Source organism: Vicugna pacos, chromosome 5 (assembly GCF_048564905.1).
Source record: "Vicugna pacos chromosome 5, VicPac4, whole genome shotgun sequence".
NCBI lineage: Eukaryota > Metazoa > Chordata > Mammalia > Artiodactyla > Camelidae > Vicugna > Vicugna pacos.
This window is the reverse complement of record NC_132991.1, coordinates 48,403,431-48,421,868: the sequence shown is the minus strand read 5'-3', so window position 1 is coordinate 48,421,868 and position 18,438 is coordinate 48,403,431.

Below are 18,438 nucleotides of genomic sequence, written 5' to 3'. Positions count from 1 at the left end.
TTAAAGGTTTAGTTCCAGCTAATCCCAGACTTCCTGTGCATCCAGAAATTCAATTCTCTTCAACTTCTTGAATTTCTTTTCCCTTTATTTTTGAACATAGACATGGGCCATGCTGGTTTTAGCAGCCCTTTCAAAATGTATGACACACAGGCTGAAGAAACCCTAAGAACATAGAAAGAACATAGCAAGACTGTCTAGCATGGAGGCCATGGTAATAGCTCATTTCCCACAATTGATTAGACAAACAAAATTTGCAATTTTATTATAATAACAATATAGTTAACTTCAACCAGCTCACTAACCTCATGGGCATTATCCACTCAAAAGATCTGGCACTACTCAGGCCATCAAGATATTCAGATGCTCTGGCCAGCAGTGAAGGAAAGTGCTTAACCTCTTTTCTCCTTTTTCTTCCTTTGAGGCTATTACTACAGCTCAATTAAGTACTGCATCATTGAAGGAGGATTGGACAACGAAGCTAAAGCAAAACCTTGTGAAGTATTTGCTGAGGGGGCTCAAACTTCTCGATATATGCCAAGCACAGAAAGCAATGATATTAAACAATACAACTAAAACAAGAGTTTGAGATCTGGGCTTGTTTGAATATGAGAGAGCCATTTGGAGCAGCCTTCATTTAGAAGTAGGATTATCGAATGTTGCCCTACTATAAAAAGCTAGAACTGGAAGAGGCCTGTGCAACCATTTATTCCAGAAGTTGTTATCCTTATCTGGATTATGATCTTTTTGGAGAATCTCATAAAAGCTATAAAGCTGAATCCAGAAATACACATTCATGTGAAAACAAACAGCATTTGGTGCATGATTTCAGGGGATTCATGGGTATAATTGAGCCCATCAGTGGATCCCCTGTGGGATCCAGGAGACCCAGATTAAGAACTTCTGATCTGGTCCAAGACCAAAGGAGATAAGTGAAGCTCCAAAGTGTGAGTGACCTGCCCTGTGTTATCCAACCTCATCATATTTTTTTCTGTTCTCCTCTCCGTTTCTTTTTGTGACTTGTACACCTATTTTTTTCTTTGATACTAAATTGATGTGTATAGAGAATTTACTGCAAATCTCTTCCTAAATGGTGGGTGATAGAAAACCCGCTCACTCTCTTTCTCTGCCTCATTTAATTGATGTGGCACCATAAACTCCATCAAAGGCCCAGTATAATAGATCTGCTTTATTACAGTGGAAGTTGGCCATGGTGTTAAAAAATTAGCAACATGTCTGCAGATGCTACAGCCAAGAAACACCACAAAGGGTCCTAACGGTTGTGTGGGGCAAAGGTCAGGTCAAGCTCCTCTCCATTCCTTTAATGGGCAGCTAGAATGTAGGAATATTTATTGCCAAGGTCACTGTGAAGTGGTTTGGCCCTTGGTTTGGAAACTTCTGGCACACCTAACCCCTTATTACTGTAACACCGTTTTTATATACATTTAATGTTGGGAATTTACACATTTTGATCAAAAACTTCCTTGTCCTTCTCGTGCCCCAGTAATGTGTAGCAGTATAAATAACACCTTAGCAATCACTGGGTGTTAATGCCAGACAAGACAACCAGGGAAACAAAAGGCGTATGTGGGCTTCCTAGATGCTACTCAAGGAACTTGTATAGCACAAGGAAGAAACTTGGAGAATTCTAAGTTTTCTAAGAAATTTTGCTCTTTAGAAGTTTAGAGTAATAGTATGTCCTTGTAATCTTGATGTAAAAACTATGCATTTTCTAAACAGTCATCTTATAATTCACATCACATTCTTTAGGGCTGCCTGAGATGTGGCCATGAGACTATGTTACCTGGTCAGCTTTGTTACCCTCATGGCTTTCTTTGTCAATTCACTACAGGCTTTCTTGAAAATCTCCCTACAGAAATAAACAGCACATTCTTTGTGTCTTGGTAAAGTGCTTCTAAGTAAATAATGATCTGACTCAGATCCTTTTTTTGGTGTCAAATTGATGTTTGAAAAAAAAAAAAAGGCAAGGCTTAGATTAAGGTTTCTTGAGATATGTATGTATGATAACCCAAAGAAGGAATTTGAACTTAAAGATGGCATAATGGTTGTGCCTTGACAGGAAAGCATCCATCTTCAAAGGTTTCTCTTTTAAAACGTAATAAAAATCAAAAGCAATCACTTAAGGAGGCTGGGTAAATAATTTGCCATTTGTGAGCAATAGCTGCAAAATGATACGACTGTGAGGACTGCCTTCCCTGGAAAAGCTTCTAACCATTTAAATCACCATCCCAGTGTTATTACCTGAATCACCTCCGGGAGCCAGATACACACCTGTGATCTGCAGGTAATTCAGCAAAGGAAGCAGCCCTCCCATGTCCTGCTTGTTGCTTTTAAGTAGTTCTGGTGTAGTAAACCGTGTGCACAATTCTGGACGTGCAAAGACGACATAGTGGTAAGTTGAGGTTACTGCTCCTTGCTTAACGCCCAGCCCGCCCAGCTGACAAAGCTAATAGCAGGAAGAGCGTGGTGGTTTAGCACCTCAATATGGTGCACTTAAAGATGCAAGGCTGGGCAAGCAGACAATAGATACCAGTAGTACTTGGAAGGCAATTCAGCAATTCGGCTTAAAAATGAGAGTAAATGATGCATGTTTAGAAGAGCAAAAAATGGTAGCTGTCTTGTTTAAACTAAATGTTTAAGCCACGACATGGCCATTGGAATAATAATCTCCTGGAAAGCAATATTTAAATGTATCCATCATCATTTAGCTTTTAGACACACAGTTAAATATTATTGATCATTTGCAATTGTGTGCATCCATGTGTACATATATTAAACTGAAAAGTATTAGTAGCATAGAAAGTGTAGAAGATGAAGTGTAAAAATAGTACTTGAGTTTCTAATTACCAGTTTTTAATTAAGAAAGCCACAAGCAAATTATAAACATCCAGTTTATAGCATTGCAATCTTAGAGGCTTACACTCATGAATATGGTAATTTTTTATTTTATGCCCTCTTGAGATGTCTTGTTAAAAACATTTTATTGGTGATCCTAAAATTCAGTAAATTTGAAGCCCTTGGCACCTTGTAGATAGTTAAAGTTCTTCAAAAAAAATGTCAGCAATAAATATTTGGCAAATATAAAGAATATGCACATTTTCCCAAGTGGGTGCTCTTTTTTTTTTTTTTTGCAGTTCTTATATTCAAGTGATGACACTGCAGTTCAGAATGGGAATGCATATTGATATTTTCTTCCAGAAACTGCATGGGTTGCTGGGAGAATACTGCTCCCACAGAGTTATTTTTATGCGGACACCTGGAAGTGGAGGCATGTTTGCTCCGGCTTGCAGAGTTGTTTTGGACAATCAGGTGTACATATGAGCAAGTGGTCTTTATTTAGAGCAATTAAAATTCTCACATTCTCCTCTCTTGACATGCAATTACTAGGGCTTTGCTATTCCCACTAATTGCTCTTGCTGGGGACATTGGTGAGAAGCCAATGATTTTGATGGGTAGCGGATTATCATTTTTACTTTGCTACCTGAGAAAAAAATCATTTGCAAAATCCCATGTGTAATTAGCAAGACTCATGATTAATTGTCCTGCAAAATTAGCTTCACTGTTGCTTTTATTTTACTGCTTCAAATATTAATTAATGTTAACTCCTTTCCTTCAGTTCCAGCTTTTGAATATTCAACATGGCTTTGAAAAATTATCAAGGTTTCTACTTGCATTAGCATGCTAGAGCTTTGATTTCAGGAATAAGTATTCTGATTTAAAAGATCACACTTGGGTCATAAATAATTTTTATAGGAGGACAAACAAAGCATCAGAGCATCATGGGAAAGCATTCATGCACTAACTGAAAGTAAATTGTTTCAATAATGATTCATTCCCTCGTGCTTTTGGGGGGAAACATCAGCAAATATGCAAACCACTGCATTGTGTGGTGGTAAAAACCATTCCCCAGCGACGAGCAATCTACACCAGCATTTTTCTACCTGTAATTATGTGGTGGGTGAAGCTCAGAGCCTTGGCGAGAAATTATAGACTCTCGGGTTTAAAGGAATCACAGAGATTATCCTGTTCAAAGATTCCTGGTCTTGAGGGGCACTAGAATAGCTGTGACTTTCATGAAAATTACAGATTTCTTAAGGCCCACTTCAGACCTAATGCATCTGACCATATGGCACTGAGCCTGGCAATACGTATTTTCTCAAAGTTCTCCAAGAGACTGTGGTGAACATCTAGGTTTGGAAATCATTGATCTAGTTGAACCATTTAGATGCCTGAATTCCCTTTATAACATGTGGGCCAAGTGATGCTTGAATACTTTCAGTGTTGAGGAACTCACTGTGTCACTCTTAAAAATATCTTTAAACTGTGTTTTTTCTCTAGCGTTGATTCCTTGGGTTCTGTTACCTGCAGGTGGTTAATTTTATGTGCAAGATTGCAAATGCCTCTCGCCTAAGTTGCAAGGGCAGTTCTCCATCAAATGCTTGGAATTTGACTGATGGTATCTATCACACTGACATGGTCAAGGTTATACATTATATCTAGACTCCTGGGAAAGTAACTGGTGCTTGATTTTTCCTCGTCATATCCTCTGTGCCATCTGGTGCAGGGAGGACACTATGGTCCAAAGCACCTGGGCATTTGATTGCCCAACTGCCTCCTTCTACCTCCTTCCTGCCCCATCTGTCCAATCACCCAGCCCTGGAGCAAGGGCTCTTGCAGATCTTATGGGGAAGGTTCTGCCTGGCATCTTTTAAAGCTTCAATTATTAGACATTGTTTTCCCCTGAGATTTCTTTTGGTGCAAGATTCTCCTCCTGCAAGTCTAGGGTCAGGGAGCCACAGGGTGGACTCTGCTTTGTCTCTTCCTTCCCTGGCTTTGGGGGCCTGAAGGTGTTTGCATTGAAGATCTGCTCTTCCTGGCATTGAGCAGATTTTGATATGGTTTTTGTTGTCATCTCTTGCACACTCACTCCACCCGACAGTAGTGAATTGTCCCTTAACTTAGAAGCTGAATAAGAACGTGACCGGGTCAGAATTGCTCATGGCTTATTCCCTGGCTCATAGCAGTCAGGACACGTTTGTAGAGTGGCTAAGAGAGAGTCAAGGTGAGTCAGGGAAAGGTCCTAACTGAATAATGGGCACTGACAGACCGCTTGTGCTGCTCAGGAATCACCTATCAAAATGGCAGGAAGCACTGTGAGATATGTTTTGTTGTAGAAACTTCATTCTAAGGAATTGTCCACTTCTGTAGAGTCTGGCTGATTTTTTTTCTATGCATATCATTAACCAGTGTTTCAAAGAGGTGAAGATAAGTGAGTAGCAGCATTCAAAAATAAGTCAGGATTTTCTTAAAAATGGCATTTGTGTATAATTCCTCCAAGAAATGGATTTGTCCCAGGCTAAGGGTAGTGGGAACCTGTGTGGTGAGATCTGAGGGGGCAGCACATCCATGGTTCATGCACATGTGGGCCTGCAGCTGCTTTGACTTACCTGGCCTGGTCTCCCCTTAATGGCATTAAGACATAAAACAGAGATCCTGACTATCTTGGGCATTAAAGGAGCCAATGCCCCACTCTCCCCACACCAGAAGACGTGGTGCTCTGGTTGAGATGCAGCTGAATGAGCTGCCTCCTGCCTGTCAAATACCCCTCCTCCCATCCAGCTTCAGTCAGGCTTATGGTACATCCTCAGGTCTTCTGTCCTCAAGCCAGGGCTGCTTCTTGCTACCAACTCCAGGCCAGGGGGTATTGAGGTTGATACTAGTCTTTTTCAGTTTAAAAGCAGAGTGAGAAAATGTCTTCAGTAGTTTTCTAGGTTTGATCTCACTTTTTAAAAATTTACCTTAACTTTATTTCTTTATATCTACACAATTGATAAAGCCAGTGGGGCCACTGACTGCTGGCAAATGTTTGCAATGCCACATAAAAAGACAAGAGTTCACAAAAATCGTGGTGATTCACACTTCTGCCTAGTTACCTTTGGCAGATGAATTAACTGTGCCATCGTGTGATTGGAGTTTTATTGCAGGTGATAAGGTGGAGAAGGGAAAAAAGAGAGGGAGTATCTACTGATTGCTTATTTCATTCACTTTTCAACTCTAAGAAACCTGAGGTAACATTAAAAGAAATAAAAATCAAAAAACAGATGGACAATGAGTCCAAAGCTTATTTTGGCCTTTCTGTAGATTTTTATACTTTTCTGAAGCCAACCTGGGTCGTGGAAATGCTTATTATTGGTGTTTCTAGAGAAGAATAATCCCTTATACATAACAGTCACCCACAGTAACTTAGTGACATGACGGCGCCATGGGCTTCCCCTCCATGAGCTAGCATGAGGTCAAGGTTGCCTCTGGTTGGGGATATCTGGCATATGACATATTTGCAGGTCAGCTGTTTAGTTTTTAAATGGCTTTGACATCATATTTACTGCTAAGTGAAAGAACTATAGACCAGTTGTTAATATGAGAAATACAGCTGGGAGACGGCTCTAACACAACACTAACGGGAAGTTAAGGCTGCAGGAACACTACATAAATAGTGTTCCTGCTGTATTATGTTAATTCTTAGAGTAACCTCACAGCAACATTTCATCATGACATTCACATCTATACCCCCTCACGAAGTCTTAGGTTGATTCTTCAGGCACAGAAATATGTTCTTCTTGCCTGTGCCTGCCAAAGTAAATAGAAATCAATGGAAGGCAGCAGAAGCGCTGAAGTCATTCCAATAAGGGAAGTGCTTGTTAATTTAAATTTTGCACTTGACATTGGTAAGGACTAATAGCAGAAAAGAATGTCCTACGCTGACTTCTAAAGTCATTTTGATCATCACTTATCCTACTTTTTTTGTTGTTGCAAAAATAGTGTTATAAATAAGAACTACATCTAATTGTGATGGATCATTAAAATGAGGGGGAGAAAGTTCTGTATATCTGGGTGATATTAAGTCCTTGGAAAACTTGTGCACAAAAGGGTTCTTACTATGTTGTCGGGGGATCGAATGACCTGTGTGTGTGTGCACACGCATATATGCACGTACACACGTGTATGCATTTCAGAAACTTCAAAAAGCACCTCCTGCTGCTTTCAAAACCAGGCAAATATGTTTGAGGCCTGGTGGCAATTTAAACTAAGAAGATATACACAGAGCTGAAGGTGGCTACACAGGAAATTAGAAAAGTCTTGGCTCCTCTGAGCAACATGAATGTGCCATTGTATCACTAAATAATTGGAGGGGTGGGTCTGTGTTGATGCTAAGCAGGTGTCCATAAATCAGAATAAATGTTTGTAATTAATTGTTATTAGCATTAATGACAAAGGGTTTTAAATACACTAACTTGCTTTTCCTCAGTTCAATCTTTTAGAGTTTACAGCTTGTCATTTGAATCCTAAATGGGTTGAGAAGTTCAAGTATTCTTGAGGATTTCAGGCTAGCTCAGTAGAATATGGTAACTTAGAATCAGTTATCTTCTCTTTTCCCTCAATGGAGATCCTAGCTGTAGACAAAAGTTAGATTCCTGGTCTGAGCTGCAGAGTCCCACATGCTGTTGGAACACCCACTTCAAAGCAGAAGCATTTTTAAAAAAGAAAACACCCAATTTGTCAGTCCTCAGAATGGAAGTTTTAGGTCGTGTTGTTATGTCATGTCCGCCTGCTGGGCTGTGGGTCCTTCGGCTCCACACCTGACTCAAGGAAATCAACTTTGTTAGGGGGACTCAGAACATCTGTTCTCGCTCCATCTCTTTCCCTCCAAAGACAGCTGTTAAAGAATAACAGAACTCTCTAGATTCATTTCTTAGACTTGTGGGAAAGCCTGAGTCAGGCACTTTGCATCCCACCACACCTCCCCAAGTCTGCTGATGAGGAGTGTTATTATTTAATCCATGTACATTCTTGTAAAGGAACAGTCCTGGAGGGAAAGAAAGGCTACTCATTTGCCAAATGGCTGGGAAAAGAGACCACAGAAAATAAATAGCCTGGTGTTTAAGATCTATTCTGTGTTCATTCCAGAGCTGTAACCTGGAGCAAGGGGGAGGGGGAGTCTTGACTCGTGCGGATGGAATCAAGATACTGAGTTTGCCGTAAAATTGTTTCATAGGTGGACATAGAAAGAATCTGAGGTTAATTGCCACAAATGGAATTCAAAGCCATAGCAATGCAAGGAGGCATTTATTATAAACTCAGCTAAGTAACTGCAAAATATTTTTGAGAATAGTGTAGCAGTCAGAAAGTATTTCATAGCTAGTCTGGATCTAGGACCATGAGGGGGGCCTGATGGACTGAAAGGAAGCAGAATATATGCTCTATTTTCTATTGTACTCTGGTTTTTCATGCTCTCCCGCATGCCATAGTCTTCAGTATCCGGAGGAAGATGCTGCATAGGCCACACCACCATCAGATGGGTGCTTAACTAGCTAACAGAGTACAGCCAGAATGGTTACCCTGAGACCAGGTCAGCATGACCCAGAAGGCAGAGGAAGGCAAGGTTTATGAGTATTGGGCTGAATGCACTCTTGCTTAAATGTTTCAGGAACAATCTTCATGATGGAAAAGAGAGATAGGAAAGGAAACTCATTAAACTTGCCAAATATGAGATGTAGCTGGGCTGGCTCCATGCAAGCATGGTGGAAAAACATTTAGAGGTCATAATGCACTTTTTAAAAAAGTGAGCTAGCAGCATAGCTCTGAAGTGAAGAAATCATGTGTTCTATTAGAAATCTGAAAATACTTTTACTGTGAAAGACAGTAAGGTACAAGCTGGAAGCTTTTGAAGCACATGCCTATGGGTCAGATGGGTTAACAGGACACAGAGGGCATGCAGAGAGGACCCTGTTTCTCCCTTCCTGATCTGATTTCACTGAGTCTATGTCAGAATGTTTAGAAGCTTGTTTCGCAGAACCCTCTGATGGAACACTTAGGTACTGACCACCTCCCCCAGCCTGGGTCAGGGTGACGATCTACACTGTGGCTTAGTTCTGCTTTGTACTGAAGATTTTCCTGCAGTAAAAGTTACCTTTCTGGAAACATTTGGAAGAGTGAAAGGTCGTATCTCCAATTTCTAGCAATATATTCGTCTGCCATCGTTTGGCCTGGAAGCTTAAGCATGAAGACCACTTGGAGCCAGACTTCAGAGTGATCTGTCTCTAAGGAGTAACTTTCATATTGCACTGTTCAGTTTTTCAGTTCTTCTTAAGCTACTGTAAATTCTCAGCATAAATCTGCAGAAAGACTTCACTGTCGACATCAAATCCTTATAAGGCTCTGTTTCTGCTCTTATTTCAGAATCTCCTTTCTAATAGCCAGACACAGACAGAGACAAACCAAGAAACCCAGACACTGCATCAATGGGTTAAATAACATGTCAGAGGTACAACCGTAATGTATTATAAGCTTTTCATCACATAATACATCACTCAGGAAAAAATATTTGGGGCAGCTTTTCTAATTCATCTTCCTGATGTTAAATGAACACATCGTATCTTTCCGCTTCAATTAAAGCAATCATGTCTGCTCCTTTAGGAAACTATTGAGAGTTTATTACCTCTTTGTTTCACTGCTAATATTCAGTTTCTCCTCTTGATCTCCCCTTCCAAATACATCTTTTTTACAATTTTTAAATTCTCTATCTGATTTTGCTTCTCGGCACAGATTACAGTTTGGGCTCCTGTTTTATAAGATGGCTGCTAATCAGATATAACTCGGATAATGAACGTCAGTCCGTTTATTGTCTTCTGTGTACCTGATACACTGGGAGGGTGGAAATGGGCAAAAGAAATACGAGGTGGCTCATGGTCCTAGTAGAAAGAGAAGGTGTCAATACTCAAAACAGAAAACAATTCTTACCAGTACACAACCAGACATTGGATTCCTGTCCTGCCAAGTAATCAAGAAATTAAAAAAAAAAAAAAGAGCAGCCTTTTTAGTTAAGAAGTTCTTTCTAGAGGGCAATATAAAATATTTCTTAGCAGAGGAGTGAGGTAAAAGCAATCTGGGGTTGAAAAAAGTGGCCTGAGCATGCAGGAAACACGGGTAGAGATGCAGATGGAGCCCATCTGACCAAAGGGGAGGGACTGCATTGCTGGGAAGGTCAGCTGGGGGCACTTACTGATGGAGATTCTGAATTGCAGAGCTGAGGAGCACATATTTGAGGCAGGGATGCTGGCATTTCTCTAGTGGAGAAAAAAAATGCAGTGGAAGGAAGAGTATGTGGATTTTTCCAGCAATGGTGTGTAGGATTCCCTGGAAGAGGAGACGGCAAGGGAACAGAATCATAGGTGTTTGGACCAGATATCTATTAACATTCCTGTCAGTCCAGCCTGGAGGAAACAATTATATGATTCTCTGCTAAGGGAGGTAGAGAGAGAGAGAAAGAGACAGACATAATTTGAGGTATCTGCAAAGATGTCATAGAAGAGGTGACATTTAAATTGGTTTCATGGAAATGGTTGGAAGAGACATTTTAGGCAGCAAGAATGGCATAAACAAAATCAGGGAAGGATTGGAAAGTGGGGCCATGTGAAGAGTATCTAGAAGTTCAGTTTGTTGATGATGGGGGAGGGGGTAATGCTATGAAAGGGAACCCTGGCATTGGTCAGCATGGGGAGAATGCTGGGCGTTAGAGCTGAGAGCTGTGAGGAATCTGAGGTTATCTCAACCAGTCCCCTGCCTGTCTCCACGATGAGAGCCTTCTTTCCAATGTTTCTTGTGTGCCTCACCTGTTCTTGAACACTGAAGCCCACACAGAAGGCTTACTCTCTCCCAAGTGAACCCATGTCAATGGAGAACAATTTTGATAATTAGGAAACTTCTTCACATTGATGTAAAATTTGTCTTCCACTATCTTGCTTCTACTGATTCCCTTTCTACTCTCTGAGGCTAACAGAAGAGGTATCAGCTTGATACCTTGGGTCCAGATTCCACGATTTGAGGAGTTGGAGCTGAAATGTGGGCAGTGTGTCTAGGAGCAGGGAGTAGACGTCTCAGTTTAAGTGAAACATTAGAAGCCGCTGAAGTTTTTGAGTAGGAGAATGTCGGGATCATTTCCATCTCAAGGAAGATGGATGTGACAGCTGCGTAGGAAAGAAAGCTGAGTAGGGGAGAACATTTTAGAGACAAAGAATACAGTCTAGAAGGAGAGGTGGAAAGATCTCTAAAGTGAATGCTTGACTCAAGTATTGAGCAAACCATGGGGTTGTCTTTGGGATTCAGTTTTGTCATTTGAAAAAATGAGTTAGACAGTTTACCTCAAGGGATACATTCAATTCTACCATCTTGTGATTCTGAGTTTGGGAACTGAAGGAGAAATTTACAAAGTAGGAAGGGTTTGCATTACTGTAGGTAAAAACAGAGAGGGCCTGAAATGGGAATGGAAGCAGTGTTGAATACAAGAAACAGTGCAGAGAATTCTCAGAAGGTTAAATGACAACTTGGCTGTCTAGGCCAAAGGGAAAACAAGAATTAACCATAACTCCTGGGTTTTCAAGCAGGATATTTCTAAGAGAGGAAGAAGAATACAAATTTAAACCATGGAGGATATTCTAAGTATAAGGAGGGGAGAAGCCAGTGAAAGGGAAAGAGAAAGAGCAATTAGCTGGACAGTGGGAAAGTGGTATCATGGAAGGAAAGGAGGTAAACACTAAAGGAGAAGGAGGTGGGGATGGGTAAGGTCAAGATTAGAATTAAAAAGCCATTTCAGGAGGCACCTGAAAGAGGGTATTTTCAGTGAAGTAATAGGGCTTAAAATCAATTTGTAAGGAATTAAAGATGTTCACTCATTCAACAGAAGTATATTAACCACCATTTAGGGACCTGACCCTGTTTTAGATATGGGGAATATAGCAGTAGACAAGACAGATGAAGAAATAAATAAGAAAAATCCCAGGTAGAGGTCAGTGCCAGGTAGATTACACCAGAGTGATGTGATAGACTGGATGGTGATTTTAAATCGGGTAGTCGGGCATGGCCATGTAGTCAGGCATCGTCAACAAAGATATGAGTCAGTGAGGGCCCTGAAATGGGAAAAGATTGGTGTGTGTGAAGAACAGAAGAAAGGCCAGTGTGTTGGAGAGTAGAAGCACTTCCTGAAAGTGGTATGAGATTATGTCAAAGAGGCTTTCAGAAGCCAGAAGAGGCTGGGGTAAGGAATTTGAACTCTATCTCAGGTGTGTTTCTAAATATGTTGGGAAGTGATGGTAGGTTGTAAGCAGGCATGTGACGTGATCTATTTACTTAAAAGGTTATCTTACCTGCCTCATGGAAGATGACCATAGAGGGTGCAGCTGGAAGTGGGATCCAGTTGGTAGGCTATTGTAATCGTCTTGTTAAGCACTGATCATGGTTTGGCCTAGGGTGCTGGTGGTGGAGGTGAAGGGGAGGGGAGAGATTTGGGATGTGTTTTAGAGGGAGAGTTTATGAGATTTATTGATGGATTGGATGGAAGAAGGAGGAATATATTATATTTAAATCTTAAAAGTCACATGTTGATTTGATCAAAATTACCAGAACAAATTCAAATCCCTGTCTCCAACTCACTTTGATTCAGTAATATCAAAGGAGCTCCCATGATGTGTAAGACACAGCTCCGGATTCTTTGACTTGATAAACATTTATGGAGCACCTCCTATGCCCCCAGATACTCTGTAGGGTGCTACTGATATAATTTTGGGCAAGGCAGACACAGATCTTCCCTCAGAGGTCTTGGGGTTGAGAGAGGGAGATAGCTTTTTATCAAATACTCACACAGTGAATGCTTTATTATACATCATAAGAAGGCCTAAGAGGAACAGTACACAGCACCTTGGGTCTAATCTAGCTTGAGTGGTCAGGAAAGCTACCCTGAGAAGGTGACATTTGAGCTATCTGAAGGATAATGGTGGAGAGAACATGTTCAAGGGGCCTGTGGCAGGAAGAAATGTTGATTCAAGGAACTGAAAGAAGGCCAATGTGGCTGGAGTCCAGAGAACATGCAGGAGAGTGATGATGCTAGAGGTGTGGTCAGTCAGTGGTCAGATGATGCAGGGTCTCAGAGACCTTTGTAAAGAGTTTTGATCTTTATTCCAAGGACAAGAAGAAGTAGGTGAAATTGATTAAGTCTTTAAATGTCTCTGGCTACAGAGTTGAGAGCAGTTTTGGAGAGGATCTTCACATTTAGAATTTCTAGGGGAATGCATGGATTGGTTAAAGCCTGAGTTGCATGGGCTACCTGGGGAAGGGGTGGAGACCAGAACAAAACTGGGGTTTTGTTAGAAGGGAAGGGGAAGGAAATGTATGCTGGGCCAGCAGCATCACAATATATCATGCTCACTTTTCCATATCAGCCCATATAGAAAGACTACATTTTTTCCCCAGTAGCCCCATTAGCATTCAACTGTATTAATATGTCATACTTTACTATTTAGCACCTCTGTCTGAGTGGACATTTAAGTTGTTCCAAATTTTTACTATTACAAACAATACTGCAAATTGGAACATTCTTGAACACTTCTCTTAGCTCTTATGAGATGTATAGAAGCAAAAATGCCAGATTAGAGTGCATGAACATTTTTAATTTTAAGAGATTATGATAAATTTTCCTGAAAAATGAGATGCCAATTTTGAGCATATTTCAAGGAATAATTTTGAACTAGTGTGAAATACCAGAGCTAGAAAATCTGGAATTATGACAGCCAGTGAGGTGCTGGGCTGACATGCAGGGATGAGATACTGGGTTTCTGATCTCCCAGGATGGTCTCTGTCAGAGTTTGCCTCAAAGCTGGTAACCCCCAGATGAAAGGGTTGGCTGATAAATCATTTTGATAAATAAATCCCTGAACTTCAGGTGCACAGGCCACATGGAGGAGCAGGAGCCTTCTGAGAAGGCTGCTAGGAGCTAGAATCCTGGGCATGTTCTCCTTGCTTCATCGCTCAGTCCTGCTCTCCAAGGATCCTGGCAGTATCAACAAAGTCAACCCCTCCATCTTTCTTGAAATGCTCTCTCTTTTTTATTTCTCTAATGACATACTCTACTGTTTTTCCTTTTCCTTCATAGGCCATTGGGTGAGTTCCTCACCTTTTGTTGATGCTTCTCAGACTTTGATTGTGGTCCCTCTTCTTGTTTATCTCCAAACTCTCTCCTTAGCTGATTGCATTTCTTCCTATGTCCAGTATATTTTATATGCTGACAATTCCTTAATTTTTATCTTTAGCCCAAACGTCTCCTCTGAATTCCATAATCATATACCCACAAATTAAACTTGTCCAAAGAGACCACTTAATTTGCCCTTCCTCACCCAGTATTTCCCATGTGGAGAAAAGGCACTTTCATCTACCCAGCTGCTCAAGTGAAGAACTAAGAGTCATCTTGGATTCGCCTTTTTCCTCACCTTCTCCATAGAGTTTGCCAGCAAGACTAGTTGAGTCCACTTCCAAATGGAATCCATCCATTTTTCTGCCTCTTCACTTTCCCGCCCGAGTCCAAGCCACCATCTCTTCTCATGTAAACATCTGCCCTCTAGTCTATTCTCCACCTAGCAGATTGATTTTTGTAAAATGTAAATCAGATTGTGTCACTTTCCTGCTAAAGAACTGCTCAAGGATTTCTACTGCTCTTAGGATAAAAGTGTGAATGAATTACCTTGGCCTCCAAGGCCCGGCGTAACCCAGGCAAGGCCTGTTTCCTACCACCACCTTGTCCCCTGCCAGTGTCGCCAGTGTTGCCAGGCCCCGCCTCACTGTTTTCCTCTCAGCTCCTCCACCTGCCAATCACTTGCTAGGAATGTTCCACCCGCTGGTCTTTGCTTAGCCAACTCCTTTGCCTCCCTCATGTCTCAACTTAAGCATCGCCCCTCGGATAAGCCTTCCCCGAACACCCTACACAGTACAAGTTCTCTGTGCTTGGCCTCTACCTCAGCCCTTTGTCCATTTCCTTCATACCAGTTATTGCTGCTGACCATTTATTTATTTGTTTGCCTTTTCAGCTCTAGAATGGAAATTCCATGAAAGGTGGCACGTGTGTCTCCTGTCCACTATGGATTCCTCAGTATTAGTAAGAAGCAGTAAATATTTGTTGGATGACTGATTAAGAGTCCTACTCATTGGTCTTATTCTGCCAAACAAAAGGCTCATGTCTCTATATGAGTGAATCCCTGGAAGCATCACTCTTTGCTATATACCATTTAGAAAATAAAGCATTAGTTGATTTTCTGCTTTTACTCTTTTTTTTAAGTCTCCAAAGGGACAGCATCCCCTTGGCCATCTTGGCTGTGAAATTGCCTAAAATTTTTTGGGCTTCACCAAATCAGAGACTAGAAACTCAACCAGGTTTTTTACTCTGTACAATATTTAAAAACCACATCTCAAATACTTTGCTGTCCCTGAGTTAATTTCCTTTGATTCTGGATGTGCATATGCTTACCGTGAAAACACTTAGCCTCAGGGAAGATGTACAAAGGTCTTTGAAGCATTGGAGGGATGAAAGCGGTGTTTGCTCTTGTGGTGTGGCTCTCACACGGAGGCACAGTAGAAGTCATTCCCTCGACCAGCCTCGTGGAAATGAGACCAGACTGTGTCTGGGGCTCTGTGTGTTCTTTCCTTGTAGCAAGAACACCCCTTTCTCATCTGAGAGCTGATGGGTACATTCATTGCTCCATCCCTCCCACGTCTTCAAGACTGATCAAGCAGTAGGTATCTGATGAATTAATCGTGACCAGTCAGCTATTGGCTCTTTAAGGCATTAAAAGCTTCTAAATTTAGTAGTTGGCAGGACAGCAAATAATAGGAGTCCTGTGACTTGGGGCTTGACCTTCTCCCACTTCTGGGGCCTCTATTTTTAGTCTGTAAACTAAAGATTTACATGTTTACCCTCACCTCCCTCCTGGATTCATGAGCTTTCTCTTTCCCTTTCTCTCTGCCCACACATGTAGATGAGGGTGGAGGAGGAGAGAAAAAAAGGGAAATCCTTTGCGATCTGAGAAGACTGTACTTGTAGAAGAACTACTTGAAACCTTTCCAAACAAAGTAAATCTAGCTTTTAAATGTTATCTGTTAGCACAACATGGACTCCTACCTCAGTTCCAACAGCCTGTAAAATGTCATTTTCCTGCTAAACCAAAGTCCATCATTGTTTGGACATATGAGAGCTCTGATTAGCCTGATTTTATTGCACATTAAAAAATTTGAAACCAAATTTGTCCTCACAGTGGCCTGACATATGACAAAGCTATGGTCGTTAAAATAGTGAGGTATCGGAGTAGAATCAGATAAATAGATCAAACTGGAGGGAGAGCCTGTAAACAGAGCCATGCCTTGTGTCAAGGATAACATTGCAAATCAATGAAGAAAGTGTATAGAATGGACCCACCTCGTGGAAAAAAAATAAAATGAGATTCCTACTTTCTAATATCTGCAAATAGAAATTCTTGATGGATTAAAGATCTAAAATATAAATCACATGACTGTATGTAGGAACATTTTTTTTCTTGGAGTGGGAAAGGCTTTCTTTAACAAGATACAAAAACACACACTATAGAGGAAAGGTACTTAAATTTGACTATAGCAAAACTTAATTCTTTTATATGGAAACAAATAAAACCCCATTATAAACAAAGTTAAAATATGATTAAACAGAACAAATGACACTTTTTATTGAGGTATAATTGACATTTAATATTATTTTAGTTTCAGGTACACGTTACGATTGCAGATATAAATGATCATCATCATAAGTCTAATTAACATCTATTATCACACATAGTCACAGTTTTTTTCTTGTGATGAGAGCTTTTAAGATCTACTGTCTTAGCCAGTTTCACATATACAGTACAGTATTGTTAACTGTCATCACCATGCTGTGCGTTACATCACTATGACTTATTTTATAACTAGAAGTTTGCAGCTTTTGACAACCTTGACACTTTTTTCTTTAGTAAATAAGTGATGAGAGAGCAAGAGAGAGGAGGGCTGTTAGGGACTGAAAATGAATTTAAGAGACATAGCAACCAAATGAAATGTGTGGACCCGCCTTAGATTCTGATTCAAAGAAACCAAATGTAAAAAGATAGTTTGTGTGTCAGTTAGGGAGGTTGTATATTGACTGATGATTAAGTGATCATAAAAATTATTAATATGTTTACAGAATGATAATAAGATTGTGATTTCTTTAAAAAAATCCTTATCTCTTAGAGATACTACTGAAATATTTATGAATAAAATGATACAATGCCTGGCATTTGCTTTAAAATTATCCATCAGGTATGCAGAGAAGAGAATGGGGGTGGGTGTATAGATAAAAGGAGACTTGCCATATGTCCTCTTTTTCCCTTCCAGTTTTATTGAGATATAATTGACATGCAGCATTGTAGATAAGTTCTTAATTATTGAAGCTGGGTGAAGGGTATATGGGAGCTCATTACATTCTTTTTTTTAATTCATGTTTGACATTTTCCATGATGATTTCTTAAAAATATGCCTGGCCTATAATAAACACTCAATAAAAGCTACCTGTTATTATTATATTAATCTTTAAAAAAGATGAGTGACACTATATTGCTAGTGGGAGTGTAAATTGGGATGGCCTCTACAGAGGATAATTTGGTAATACCTATTAAAATGTAAAAGGCACTTAGCTTTAACTAGTACTGTTACTTCCGACAATTTATCCTACCGGTATTTGTACGTGTACGAAATTATGCATAAAAGCAGTCACTGAATCACAATTTTTAATACTGAAAATTTTGAAACAATCTAAATGTCAATCAGTGGGAAACTAGTTAAATAAATTCTGGTCCATCAAAATAAAAGAAGACTGCAGCTAAAAATAAATAAAATGAAATAGAAAAGAGAAGAAATATAAACTGATTTAGAATGATCTTTAAGATATCTTTAAACAAAAAAAAGCAAGATGCAGAATGAATGTACAGTATGCTGTCTTATGACTGTATAAACAAGTAATTGTAGAGGAACATATAAATTTTAAAAAATTATTTATTGAAGTACAATCAGTTACAATATGTCAATTTTTGGCATACAGCACAATGTTCCAGTCATTCATATACATACATATATTTGTTTTCATATTCTTTTTCATTAAAGGTTATTACAAGATACAGAATATAGTTCCCTGTGCTATACGGAAGAAACTTTTTTAAAATCTGTTTTTATATATAGTGGCTAACATTTGCAAATCTCAAACTCCCAAATTTATCCCTTCCCACCCCCTTTCCCCAGTAACCATAAGATTGTTTACTATATCTGCGAGTCTGTTTCTGTCTTGTAGATGAGTTCATAGTGTCCTTTTTTCCTTTCTTTTCTTTTTTTTAAAATTCCACATATGAGTGATATCATATGGTATTTTTCTTTCTTTTTCTAAACTTCTTTTTTTTTTTTTTTTTGCAAATGCTTAGATCTCTTTGGACGGGTGCACTAGAACATTGCTTTTCTCCAGGAAGGCAGATTGAATGGGGGAGAGGGTAATAAACATAGAGAGATAGT